The sequence below is a fragment of the Linepithema humile genome, chromosome 5, assembly GCF_040581485.1.
Source record: "Linepithema humile isolate Giens D197 chromosome 5, Lhum_UNIL_v1.0, whole genome shotgun sequence".
Taxonomy (NCBI): domain Eukaryota; kingdom Metazoa; phylum Arthropoda; class Insecta; order Hymenoptera; family Formicidae; genus Linepithema; species Linepithema humile.
In genome coordinates this window covers 8226891-8240839 of record NC_090132.1, presented here as the reverse complement: position 1 = coordinate 8240839, position 13949 = coordinate 8226891, and the positions used below count along the sequence as shown (strand labels likewise).

The window sequence follows — 13949 nt, the reverse complement described above, 5'->3', positions numbered from 1 at the left end:
GCGTTGGTACATGTGTCTCGTGTCCCAACCTAAACTCATCCAGGCACAGAATCAGCCGGGCTGCCACCCACCCCTGATGTTAAAATATTCCGGTGGGCGAGCGAGCGAGCGAGTGAGCGCGCGCGCGGGACGGGAATAGCCCGAGAGAATTATGGCCGCCTCCGAGAATCAAATAACTCTTTAATCCGCGGGCGCGTGTACGTTGCTCACGTTCCTTTCTACCGTATGCCGTTTGTCTCGCTTCCGCTCTTTTGCGCGCGTTGTAATTTTCGCGTCGTTATCGTTGATCTGATTATCTGCGATCAAGTGACGCGCCAGTACTTAGTCATGTCAAATTATAGATTTAAAAGATTTTTCTGATTTATAAAAACAGTTTCATGCGTTTCTATTTGTGGTAAGAAATATTTTTTGCAACTGAAATATTGGTTCTGTCAAATCATAGGCCATATCTATTGACAGCATTATTTGTACGAAAAGGAAATACGGAGCTTGAAAATTGTAAAGCAATGATAATATTTTATGTTGAATATCACATTTTGAGATTATATTTTATTTTTTGTCCAAATAATTAATTGTATTCTAAAAAATTAAAAGAGAGCGAGAGAGAAAAATCAATTAAAAGTTGCAGGGTTAACAAACTCTACATATTTGCTATAGATAAGATATTTCGCGGAATGCATATGTACTGATATACTCGAGCGTAATTGAAATGCACGATGTACTTTTTTCTCGTTTACATGGAAATCACGAGTAGGCACATCCCCCATGGCGTGTATGCACGCGGATTAAATATCGGGCAATCGTTTACGTGTAAGAACACACGCATTCGCAAGGGGCGCCAGGAAGATATATCGTTCCGCTAATTTGTTCTTCGTGAGCAAATCCATTATTAGGCGGAACACGAACTTTTGCGACTAATTGTAAGTACCGTGTGCACGCTTGAGCGACTATTACAGAAACTTGTATCACAAACATACTTCCACACACGTTAGAAAATTGTACTGTTCTGCCAAATAAACGTTTGAATTTGTCATAAAAGAAAAAGTATACTCTGTATTTTCTTTCTCGATTTTCCCAAGTTTTTTCCAATTTTTCAAAGATACTTATATTTTTCAAAGTTATTTATATAAATATATATAAAAAAATTATAGTAATATATTCTCTAATAAATTTAAAAGTAATTTCTTTTATTCCTTGTTTAGTATTTTTTATGAACATTGATTTTCAACCGCAATAATTTAACATAAAAAATTGAAACTTTCTACAGATGTTCAACAAATTGTTTTTCTAAGCACAGCAGGAGAATATAATAAATTTTTTTGAAGACCCTAAAACGCATAAAAGTGGAAAATAGCAGAATGTCAGTTCAGATTTTATTACATGGTTATAAACCCAAAACTATATAGGATGAAAAGTTTCCACATGTCTGAAAAATACTGAAAAGAACTTCTTTCAGTTAGTTTTGGCCTCTTTTTGAGTAGTAACCGCAACCCGACCTGTAAAACCATAAATTTGTCCGCTTTTTTATTGTACAAATGTGTAAGAAGTAAAAGATGCCAAAGAAAAAGGGCAGAGGAAATGGTCTAATTATATCCTATTTAATATGGAGTATTGCTGGACTGAAAAATTTACTTTTATTCTAATTGCTTTTATTATTTAACAAATATAGAATGCTGTAAATTTATTGTAATTAATCCCGTTTAAATTAATCTCGAAAGAACCGTTCCGTCACCATTGGTTTTTTTCAAGGTCGAGCAAGTACACAGTCATAAGTGGACATGGACAACAGTCGGTCATCTGCGGGCGCTATAAATCCGCGGGTGACGTTTTTGTCTGTACCGGAGATACCGGACGAAAAAAAAGGACAAAGAAGAAAGAAAAAAAGGGCGTCGAGGTAAAAAGGTACTCCAACGTCCAGCTTGTTATAAGCGGTCCGGTTAGGCGGACGCCAGGCGGTACGATGACGATGGGAGCAAGAGGGGCCAAAGAAGGGACAGGACTAGAGGGAGATCCAGAAGGAACAATGCCTAAAGTTACCAGGAAGAATGTGGTCCGTCGGGCTACGAAAACGCACGAATCCACTCCGCCAGTCCCTCCGTCGATGCTCTTTGCAACTCTACTGGCGATATACGAGAAAATTTACTGCACTGCGTAGCGTTACATCATGCAAGAATATTCGCGAGTTAAAAGCATGATGCCACAAAAATCTAACTTTCCGAAAAATTTTAAAATAACTATTAAACTGAAACGAGCATATTTCTTGAATAATCATATCTTATATCACATGTTTGTGGTGATCAGAACTAAGAAAAATATAACTATTATTTAATTGAATATTGTAAAAAATGTTAAAGAAATTTCCTCTATTATATGCTAAACAATTTACTTTATCAAGCAATCGCCATTTACAGTTTCTCCACGTATAATTGCTACTACCTATTTACGATAAATTCTCATTCTTTATATATGCATAAGTTTTGGCGCACATTGTAATTCTTATGAAGCAATCAAGAAATATCTCGTCTTATGATCAATCCTTGCTAATGATGGCGCGCATGAAATGAATCTACATGAAAGAAACTGAAATGTCTACAGGCTACTCCGAAAGCTTCCATTGGCAACGTATATATCTACACAGATGTAATCTAATAATTTATCGTTAAATTACATCAAACATTTTATATGCAAAAGAATGTTTCATAGAAATAAATATGTAAGCATCAAGCTCATGTGCTAAATACGCTTAAATTAAACTGCAAAAATTGTGTAAGATAACAATTCGTTTTAAGTAATCAAATTATTCTCAACAAAAGAAATTTAATTAAAAATGTTATATATAAATATATTCCGGAAATGTAATTAACATTTTAAAGATTATATTACTTTCTCACACAAAATATATTTTCAAAATAAATTTTCCACCCCATCATACTTTTCCTCTTACGAACGTATATCTGTCGCTTTATGACTTGCTGGCTGCAAAAAGAAGTTGCATTTTTCTTTCGATTTTTCGCGCGTCTTTCTTATAACGCAACTTCGTTGTGATGCTCGGTCCCACCCCTTCCTTGTCGCCGAGAAAGTTTCCGCCGGTTGCGCAGCCGGCGCCTATGAGCACTCGCAGATAGGAAAAAGCGAGCTGGGTGGCTGTAAGACGGAGAAGGAGGAGGTGGTGGAGGTGCGCGAATAATAAAAATCGGCCTCATAACTCACACCATGTGCCTCAGCGTGGGGTGGAAGAAAAGCAGAAGGGAATGGGAGGTTGTCTGAGCTTCTTATCTCAACGCTGGGGTGACATTAGCACTACTACAGCAATTCTCTCTATACCGCTTTTTAAGGCGCACCGTCTAGCTTCACTCGCCGCTCTTAACCAGCGGTTATAAGGTGGAAATAAAAACGACGATTCGAATTTACACATTATAATGTATAACAGAGAAAAGATTTATATAATAAAAATCATGCAGTTTTACCTTCTAATATAGGAAGACATCAATTTAAACAGAGATAAAGCCGCGCATTAATTTTCTACGTGAACATTTATCAACGGGCGAATCTGAGAATACGATAAATAGTCGAACGATTAAACAATCGCAATTCACGGAACATCCGTTCGTGCCGTGCAACGGATCCCGCTGCTGGCTCGTACATGATGAAGTGAAATGGGCTGGCCGCTAATCGGCAATGGTCCGAAAGACTGGCGGACCATCGTAAACAACGTCGCTATAATATACCCATGTGCTTTCACACACCCTTTATCATCGCTGCTCTCTTCACACGCGAACAAGGTAATCAACTCGATCGTACAGAGTGAATGATACATTTCTTCCTCGTTTAATATTGTCTGAAGCGCCGTGTTCAAGATACGTGTCATGATCTTTTAAATACAAAAGCTATTAAATAGTTACAATAATCGCATCTAATCGTAATGTGAAAGCAATACTTCTTTAATCATCTACAATTTATATTTAGAATAGAGATAAACAACGAAGCTAATTGCTAATTTGTAATCTAACAAATCATAAATTTTATTGTACAAATAATAATTATAAATTTTATTAAAATAAATAAAAAAATTTATAATTATTATAGAATTTAAATATGAATAATCGGGACATTAAAGTCTGCATAAATTTAAAATTAAGAACCGCTCGTCAAAGATTTCCGATAAAAAACTTGGAAACATCTCCCGGTAAACTCTGCACGCGATAGTACATACTCGTTCGTCACTGCCGGCGAGCGCGCACAAACGCGTATTTCTAACGCGCTTGTACAGGGTGGAGATGAGTGAGCTGGCGCGCGCGATGGAGGCGACGGGGCGCAAGCGGGGGAGGCACAGACAGGGGATGAGACACACGCGGAGAGTTATGACGCCGCACAATTAGCAGTTCGTGTGAGAGAGATCGATCGCCGCCGAGAACATACATCAACGATGTAAACTCAGGACGCGTATCGTCTCTACGTGTACATCCGCGATCTCGCGTCGGTATGCGTAAATGTGGACGCACCGCTTCGCGCAGCGTTTCACTATTTTCGTCGATTTAACCCGGGTTGCGGGCGCAGCATCGCGCCGCTCTGCCGGGGAATAATGCATTTTCGTTTTAGTTTAAATTGCAGCCAACGGCAGCGCCGCCCGAAAATTGGACGTTTGTTTAGCACGCGTCGGCCTGCGCCAGACGAGAGAGACGCTATAGTGTTTTGTCAATAGCGAGAGATTTAGTTTTGGATAACGTTCCGCGTGTATGCGCGCGCCACGACGCGACGCTAACGCCGACGGGGCCGCCGATTCGTCATGTTATCGCTACTTCCGTTTATGCTTCATTAATTTTAATTAATTTCGGTGTCGTTCGTTGCCGCCGCGCGCTCCGAGCGTGATTAATTAAAGTCGGGGTATTATCAATGTTTTTAATTAATCCGTTGTAAATTGACTTTGTAAATTATGTTTTGGAACTCACAACTCCCGTTATCGGGATTTCTGAAGTTACGATTCCGCTATTCAGTCGTTAGGAAATCGATATTTCTCGTTTATGTCATAGCATCGTGCAGCTAAGCCGCATATTTATTTTTAGACGATTTGAATTTGCACGCGGTGATAGCTGACTTGCAACTGGTTTTACAAAACGGTATATCGATTTTTTAATATTGATTGCTTGCTTTCGTAACTGTTTACCGATATCATTACTCGGTACAGAGCTTCGACTTGTTATTGACAATACTGTTTATCAATATTTTTAGGTTGCAAATGTTTATTCACACGGCTCACATACGCTCTCGCAAATCTCTGTTTATGCTGTTTAAAAAGCCCGATTCATTCGCGAAATACTGATGAGCTTAATAGTTCACATTATTAACGCCGTAACATTATTCGTCGCAGTAACAATTTACAAAAAGAATCAAGATAAACGTTGCTAAATTACCTGCAGTTTTTCCAACTGACAAGGAAGTCCTCCATGGTGATGTATAATTAGTTAAAAAACGACGAGATCGCCCGCAGCCGCTGTCGTCAATCAGAATAATTCACTTTCGCGCTACTTGAAGACGAAGTCGTCTCCACTGGAGCACCGTGGACGGAAACTGCGCGGCAGTATTTCTCGAGGGGCGCGTGCCACCGCGCTAAGTTACGAGGCGTTTATGAGCCATAAGCGATTCTACAGGCTAGATAGAGTTACTTAGAGGAGTTATTTCACTACTTTCAAGATGGAGAGAGTGGGACGGGCTAAGTTTGATGCGTCTCGCAGCACCTTCGCTCCGGATAGATCAGAAGGACCGCCTGCGACTGCCTGATTTACTATGGTGGACCGAGCGTTCCTAGGGATCAGCTCTACCCTGCCTGCGGTACGACAGGATTTTGTGACGGGGGTAAAAGGGGGACGGGCTAGGGCAAAGGAGTCGGTGAGGTGGGGCTTGTGAAGAGCGGATTTTGGGGAGCTTCCTACTTCAACGTGTCATTGATAGGTGCATGCCTATCTCTCGCTCGTTTTATTATCACCCCCATCTAATTACGGAGTTTAAACGATAAGTCTTAATTAAGCGCGTGTTGCATCTTATATAGATACGCGTTATCTGTTTTTACACTTATCGCGATAAAAAATGTTTAGGAGCTTCAACGCAACGCTTGCGAATGATTTTCGTGGGCTCTTATGTCGGTAAAAATTTCTTGCCTATTGTCTATATTTATATAATTCGCGTGTTAATTATTACAAGCACAATAATGAATAAAATAAACACGCGTATGAATAAATCTTTTTTCTTAAACGGCAAAACGCGCCTCGTTTATTCAAGCGATTATCCCTTGTTCAGGAAATTGCAACTTTTGAACAGAGTTTACGTTTAAACTGTGAAACGACGACCGTACGCGCGCAATCGTAAATTCTTGTCTACATTTCCCTGGCATAGCTGCACTTCGCGCTGCAATGCAATGCATGAAACTTGATGTGCGACATTCCTGCATTTATTTATGAGCGGCATCTCTTGGATTTTTTCTGGTGCTTGTATTCGGAGCTATTCGTAAGTGTCTATTGCTAATTAGATCTCTGCTAATCTAATTAGTATTCTCTACTTTTTAGAATGCATTGATTAATTTTTTACATTCAAGATTTTATGCGGAATGTGCAAAAACGCAGAAGCTTTACATGATTATAAAAATTTATAGCCTCCATTACATGCCTGATTGTGAGTGTTGTATCTCTCACCAATAGGATGGTATTTCGACTAACCCGCCTTTTGGATTATGGTTGCATGGTGGCTACCTTCTGCTATGGAGTCTAAGCAACAATGGTCCTTGGGGTGCGACCCCGTGGCTCATAAGTATACAAACGACGTGTGGCATAATTTCTTTTTTTCGTAGACTTTTTCACGGACCAACGAATTTCTTTGGGAAAATTAATGCCGTTTGTATGCTAGCGCTGTTTTCTTCAGTGACAGTGATGTAGAGGCCTTTTTAATCAAAAAGATGCAAACATATGCAATAGTTTATGAAAAGGATTCTTTAAAAAGTGTCACAGAACATTAATTCGAAGGTTTGAGTCGTGAATGAATATTTAATCGTCTGAAAATTCAAAACATAAATAACAGATGCCGGCAGAATATTTAATGTAATTTATAGAGGTAAAATTTAAAAAAAAAAGTTTCAATACCAATCAAGCGGCAAATTTAAAACGGGAAAAAAATACTATGTATACTAATGTAAATATCTTTCACCATTAATCATCGATAAAAAATCTAAATTTATATTGAGATTTCATATTTATATTGCTGCAAGACTGTTTCGTGCAATTGATATATTGTATAATTAGACCTTGTCATAAAATGTATTCATAAGATAGCTACAGATTGCGTATTAGATGTTAGAAGTTGATATTTTGATCATTTCCATCCTTATTCACGTTTACATACATGATACATATTTGAGAGTTGCTGTCACTAACCATTCGTGGGAGAGTCGCGCGGTGAGGAAGGGAAGAGGGGATGACAAACGACATCATCGGTTGGCACGGCGCTACGATGGCGAAATCCATAACTGTCATCACTTCTAAACTAGATCTGGGAGAATTCAGATTGCCTCCCCGTTTCACGTCGACAGGTTGGGAAATTCGTGAAACGTGCCGAGTGATTGAAACGTGCGTTTCACAGCGCGATTGATAACCGATCTTAGCTGGCGCACCTGATAACAAACAAATCGATAAACCAGCTCACGCGCACGTTGACTTTTCTGTTAACTTTAAATATAAATTTTTAAATTATTTAATGATAAAATATTTTTTTATATATTTTACGTACTTTTACGCAAAGAATAAAAATTTAATTTTGTATAACTTCATAAAAAATCTATCAACGATATTCGTGTAAAAACTTTGACACTCGGAATTGAGATAAGTTTTTGTGCAAGAAGTACAATTAATTCTGAAATCTTTTTTTTTTCGGCGCAAGAACACTAGGTAAGAATTGGTCGGCCAAGAAGGTAATGGAACGCGACTGTCTGTACACTCGAAAGAGTGAGGAGGGTATAACCAAGTGCGACCGCAAGGCCACAACCGCAGTGTGGGAAGTGAAACGAGCCGAGTGGCGTGGCTTTTAATGGAGTGAGGGAAACAACATTAAGTTAAGAGCAAAGCAGGGTGTGAGAATTACACGGAAATAACTGTAGCTGCCATAGAAGCGGCGCGAAGAGGGGTAGAATACGATTCATAAACCAGCAATTACCCTGTTGCCCGTTCACAAAACAGCGTGCGATCTTCAAGGTGTCGCGCGATTACGTATTTCCCGGACATTCAAGCCAACAGAAGATGCAAAACATCAAGTCGCACTAATGTTCCATTTTGCGCACTTATTTCAAACGAGACTGAGAGAATACGAGGCATTGAATTTGTAGTAATACGTATTTTGTAAAATGTTTATTCGTAAAAACGTAATAAACAATTTTAACTCGCGATAAAAAATTTAACTAATCATTGTTTCGTTATGATACAGTCTTGAAATGACAAATAAAACAGATTACAAACGGAAGTTGAGAAAGATTTCATATTTATCAAAATGTAAATATAAATTTAAAAAAAAATTTTTTTTCTTTCTAATTATTTATTAAAATTGTTCATCGTTTTATATCGTAAAAATGTTCTCGTAATGTCTTTATAGGAGATATTGTATAGCAGACAATAAACGGAACTTCTGAGGTATTGACGGAACAACAGTTAGGAAGTCCTCGATGTATTACGCGGGCGATGCAATTTATCGAATGATAAATTTCAGGGAGATAGAATCGCGCGGTTAGATTAAACGACGATTCCTCCTCTACCTCCTCCTCTCGTTTCTACCACCTATTCCATCCACAGGCTCCCCAAAGTACTGAAATTAAATATAGGGGTCGAATTACAGTCCCGGTGTCTGCGGTGATATAAGCTTCTCTTCGTCTTCTACTACTTCTTCTACTTCTTCTACTTCTCTTTCCCCTCTTTCTTCTTCTTCATCCCGACATAAAAGAGCGCCTTTACTATTTCTATCTCTTGGTTGCTACAGCTACTTTTTCTACTCTTATCTGCAACAGCAGACTTTTCCCTCCATCTTCGATCTGACAAACACCTTCCTCTTATATCTGAAAGTTACTAGGTTAACATTCCTCCATTCCATTTAGATACCGATATACTATAACTAATTATAAAACTATTGTGCAAAAGAAACGCGCGATACAAGTTTCATTAAACTCATTAAAAAATAATAACGTCTATAATTTAAAACAGATAGTTATAAAATTGAATATTCAAACATTTCAAGAATAAAATTAATGCCTAATTAAATTATTTAAGTTTGTGCAAATAAATCGAATCCATCCATTTTGTATCCAGAAACGTATATTTGTGGCAAATAATAATTTATAAATAATTGTATCTGGTGGAAAGAAAGATGAGAATATTTCATATTTATGCGTGCGACGTGTAAAATCGTTAAATTAAAAAAATAAATGACTCTCACCTGCATCTAAAATATCTATCTATTAGTTTAAATATTATATACTCTCTCTTTGAGAAATATTTAGAATTGTTGCACGGAGTCTGTTGTGCTATTCACGTTGCAGCAATAGATCGTCGGATAAAAGTTAAATAAAAAGTTTCTTCTCGAATTTGTCGGCTTTATAGCCAGCGGTTTTATGTTTTTCTCGGTGATGCTGCGCTTCTTTACGAGCCGGAGCAAAACTTAGGGAATCCGCGAAGGTGATGGGACAGATAAGGCTAATTCCGGGTATTTCGCACCCCGCCGCGATACGTTGAAGCGCCGACCATGCCCCGGCAGAGACAAACCCCTTGCTACAGCAGCCCCTATCGAGGGAGTAAAGGGCGGTGGCGGAGGGTGGACGAGTGTGTGGGTGAGTGGAGAGCAGGGCAGAGCAGCAGCGTGCTGCCCGCACCAGGCGCCCCTTCGCATATTTCACCGGGAATTTACGAGCCTCGATACGACAGGGAAATTGCAAGAATGGCGGAGTAATCTATCTCTCCTTGCCTCTATGGGCTCTCTCTTCTTTTCCCAGGTTCCCTTTCCCGAGCGCCCTTCTTCTCGCACACGTGTGCGCAGACACATAGATACTTATATGTGCACGAGCCATACATACTCGAAAGGAGAAGGAAATACTTCGGCTTTTTCTGTATAGATAAAAAGGATTTGTCCGTTCGTTTCTAACCCGCCGTTATCTTCTAATTGTATTATCATGATAAAGAGACTGATCTGTTCGCAGTCGCGTACTTCTGATCGGAACCGTTGTTCTTTATTTGCATATGCTGCGAAAATAAAAACAATCGTCTTCCTGATATCAAATTAAGCATATTACCGGTAAGTAGGTTAATTAATTAATTGACAATGCATTACGTAAATCATAAGGTAGTCCAAACAGAAGTGATTCAACCCTCCTATTACGCAATAATTACACGGAAGATTGCCGCGACCATTCATCCGACTTGTTTTATCGCCATTTTCCATCCACATCTTTCACTTCGCCGGAGTGAATAACGGCCGATACGTATATGCTGCAATTACAGGACATATATCAGATTTATCCGGAAGCACTTGAATCAAAGTCAGAAAAGAGAGACGACGGAAGACAATAAACAGCTCATAAACATACGAAGGCGCCCGTGCGTGAAATCCGTGATAATACTTAGGCGAAATTTATCCCATCTTATTCCACCCTCTCTTTCGAGCGTCCAGTCGAAACTTAATTGAAACGTAAAATTATGTCTCGCAGAAGTCGCGCTACGCCTGTCCAGCTCGCATTTCGCAGTTATGTCCGCCGCGTTGTTTAAACTGCGAAAAGAGTCACGACCGACATGTTGTTGGACACGATTATGTGTAATGTACCACGTTTCGTAGAGAGAAGGACACTCATACTCAACGCGCGTCAGCGCAGAGAGGGAAAGAGAGAACTAAACAGAGACAGAGAGAAAGAGAGAGAGAGAGAGAGAGAGAGAGAGAGAATGAGACGAGAGTGAGTGTAAGCACCATAGGTAACTGTACTTGCTATACATGGATAATACATATACACGTAGGAAGAGAACCCCCTGTGTCACGGCTCGGTGTGTGCACCTATATCCACATAACGTACTGTATCGTACCCGCGGCCGGCGGCCGGTTTAATTTAACACAGCAGCTGTAATCCCATCCATTACGCTCGCGGTAATATACGATCGCTCGAGATTCATAGTCCGTTTTTTCACTAATTAACAGACGGGACAAATCGCTCCACCGATCCGCGCCCTCTCCCCCTCCCGCCCCCTCGCCCCTCGCGCCCCCTCCCCCCTTCCCCCCTCGCCGGCTCCCGCGCGTCCCTCCTGCCGTCAACCCTCTCTCGCCGCGTGCGCTCTTCATTCTCCTCTCGTCCACCGACGCAAGCGTTTTGTTTTCTTCACGCTCAAATTTACACACTGCTTCATGTAAATCTGCGTATGCTTCATTCGCGCCGCGCCACCGCTGCACAATCCGTCCGATCGTCGGATATCAAATTCCTCGCTAATTCGCGCTCTCGCGAAACTGTTATGTTCACGGCAGCAAAAAGCTGCCTCAACAATCAATAAACATTTCTTGCATTCGCTATAGAAGCAGGGTATGATGTATATGTGCGATTTTTCTCGTTGTCGAAATGGTTTTTCTCTAGAGCTAGTGCTCAAGTGGTAATTAAGATCGATCCATCATTTGGCACAAGCATCGCGATGGCAAGTGCAGCATATACCGAGTGCCTGGAGTAGTAATAATTCTCCCGTCAATATGAGAGACGTGACGAGCGTGCCGTGACACTTCTTGCGCGTAAAAACGTTTTAACAGGAATAATTAACGCGCATTTATCAGCGACTTTGGCCGGTGAATCGAATGCAGACACTAACACGTGCAGACAAATCAAGGGATTACCCGATTAAAATGAATGAGGAAAGAAATGGAAATGTGCGGTGTAACATTGACTCCGTGACGCGCCAAGATCGAAAAACAATGTATTTTAGTTACTAAACATAGTCTTCAATTAACGGAAACTATTTTTTAAGATTTGAATTTCTATAGATCGAAAGCAGTAGTAAAATCTATTTTTCCTCGGAAAAGATAATAGATATTTTAAATAAAACTAAAACGATCTCGCTTGCATTGATATAAAATTGTCAACAATATTACAAAACATTGACTTAAAAATTTTTTTCTTGATAATGGTCAAAGTTCTGAATTATATAAAATAACAACATATGATGGAGAAGAAAAACGTCGGTTAAAAAAAGACGAGTGAGTGCTGCGATAACGCACGAGAGAGACAGGGGCTAAAGGGAGAAGATAAAAATGCGAGAAACAGGGTGGAAAGCGGAATGAGTTAAGAGAAGGGAGAGACGTGCTATGGTAGTTCTCGGTATAACACGAGACGCTCTCTTGGCTGTCGCGTCTGCGTACTCGTAGACTGGGTGAGCGGATTTAATTGGATGGACGCCATCTCGCGATGCTTAATTAACTAATTAATTTTACGCGGTATAAAAACGAAGAAATACCGCTTGTCGATTGTGATGTGCGAAAGCTGCTATCCAAATTATAAAATTTCACGTATAAAAAATAAGAAACATGTGAAGACAATATTTGCAAACCATAACTCCCATCGATAAATTTTTCTGCCAGCCCATATTAAATCGTAGCAATAAATTCTGAGCGAATCAATTCATGTATACTTAATAAAAATTGTCCGTCTGTCCGTCCATCATTTATCAACGGCTTCGCATAAAGTGGACACTCGAATCTACGTGCGATTTTTGTCGTGCAGTTTTCACCTGTCCATTTCTTGTCATTATCGTGGAATTTACTAGCACTCGTAATTCGTATAATACGCCGTATAAATAATATGATACCGAGACATCAATAATGACAGAGCAAGGAAAAATATCGTTCCAAATGCTGGCACGGTATTAAGGATAGCGCGAGGGACGAGAAGAAGATAGCCGAGGTAGACAAGATTTGCATTCCATAAAACATATGCCCACGCCGCACGGAATAAGAAAGCTGCTTGCTCAGCGTCGACGAGAATACGATCTCGGGGTTAAAAAAACTCTACGAGCATAAGGGTTGAGTGCGTCCATAAGAGTGAATTTGAGATGAGAGGAACGAGTAAGATAAGCGAATCTTTATCGTAGTACAAATGGCGGATATAAAAATAATGCTGATTAAAAAAATTAATAAAAATAAATAAGTAAATTTATAGCTACAGCGCAGTTATGCAATTAATTAATTCTGGTCTTTTCGAGTCCCCTGAATTTATCTCCGTCTGTTTTGCAATTTTTGCGCTAATAAAAAGTATTGAATTGTATTTCAAAAAAATACATTACTGTAAAAATATGTTGTGTGTATCACAATTCCATTGTAAAATGCTTTGTACAAAACATTTGTTCGTAATAGCGGAGATAATCTAGGTTATAAAGTTAAGAGCATCTCATCCGGTATGCTAAACATAATTAAACATAATAAAATTACATGCGTGCGCGTTTCTGAAGCAAGCCGCACATTTAAAATAGTCATAAAGAATAAGAACGCGGGGGCATGAATATGTAACGGCGGGTCGGGACTTCGCGATGAAAAAGGTTTACATCGATAAACAGCAAATGAGGGCGCGCGTATACTTAACTTGAGTTATAGGAGTCATTTTCAGATAGATGCTCGAATATTCCCGGCTATGTAAGCATCGTGGGGAAAGAAGAGGCAAGCGGAAGAGACGAGAGAAGGTAGCGGGCAGATAGGCGAAAAAAGAAAGCGAGGAAAGCGGCGTTGTAGGGAAACAAATCAACTCGTCTGTTGGCTCGTCCCGAGTTTTTAGTGGCGAGGCTCCAAATATTTGCTCTGGTCGTTCGAGCCTGATTCGTAGCCCGGGATGTATATATACCGACAACCGCGAGTCTCTAGCGGCATAGGCAGCCTCGCCCGACTTCTCCTACCGATCTTACGGGTCCGTGCAG

The 13949-nt window shown here is 39.9% G+C and overlaps 2 protein-coding genes across 3 annotated transcripts in view; both read right to left on the bottom strand.

Annotated features, from left to right (window-relative positions):
- LOC105674628 (homeotic protein ultrabithorax) overlaps positions 1–13949 on the bottom strand; it is a 176651-nt gene that overhangs the window by 17140 nt on the left and 145562 nt on the right. Inside the window, exon 3 of one of the 2 annotated variants that reach the window (XM_067354823.1) lies at positions 11–1496. The exons of the other annotated variant lie outside the window; for it this stretch is intronic. The gene's annotated coding sequence lies outside the window, so the exon portion shown is untranslated. Of the gene's footprint in view, positions 1–10; positions 1497–13949 lie in introns of those variants that run through there. 2 annotated transcript variants of the gene reach the window in all.
- Antp (Antennapedia) overlaps positions 1–13949 on the bottom strand; it is a 98152-nt gene that overhangs the window by 66745 nt on the left and 17458 nt on the right. The window lies entirely within an intron of this gene.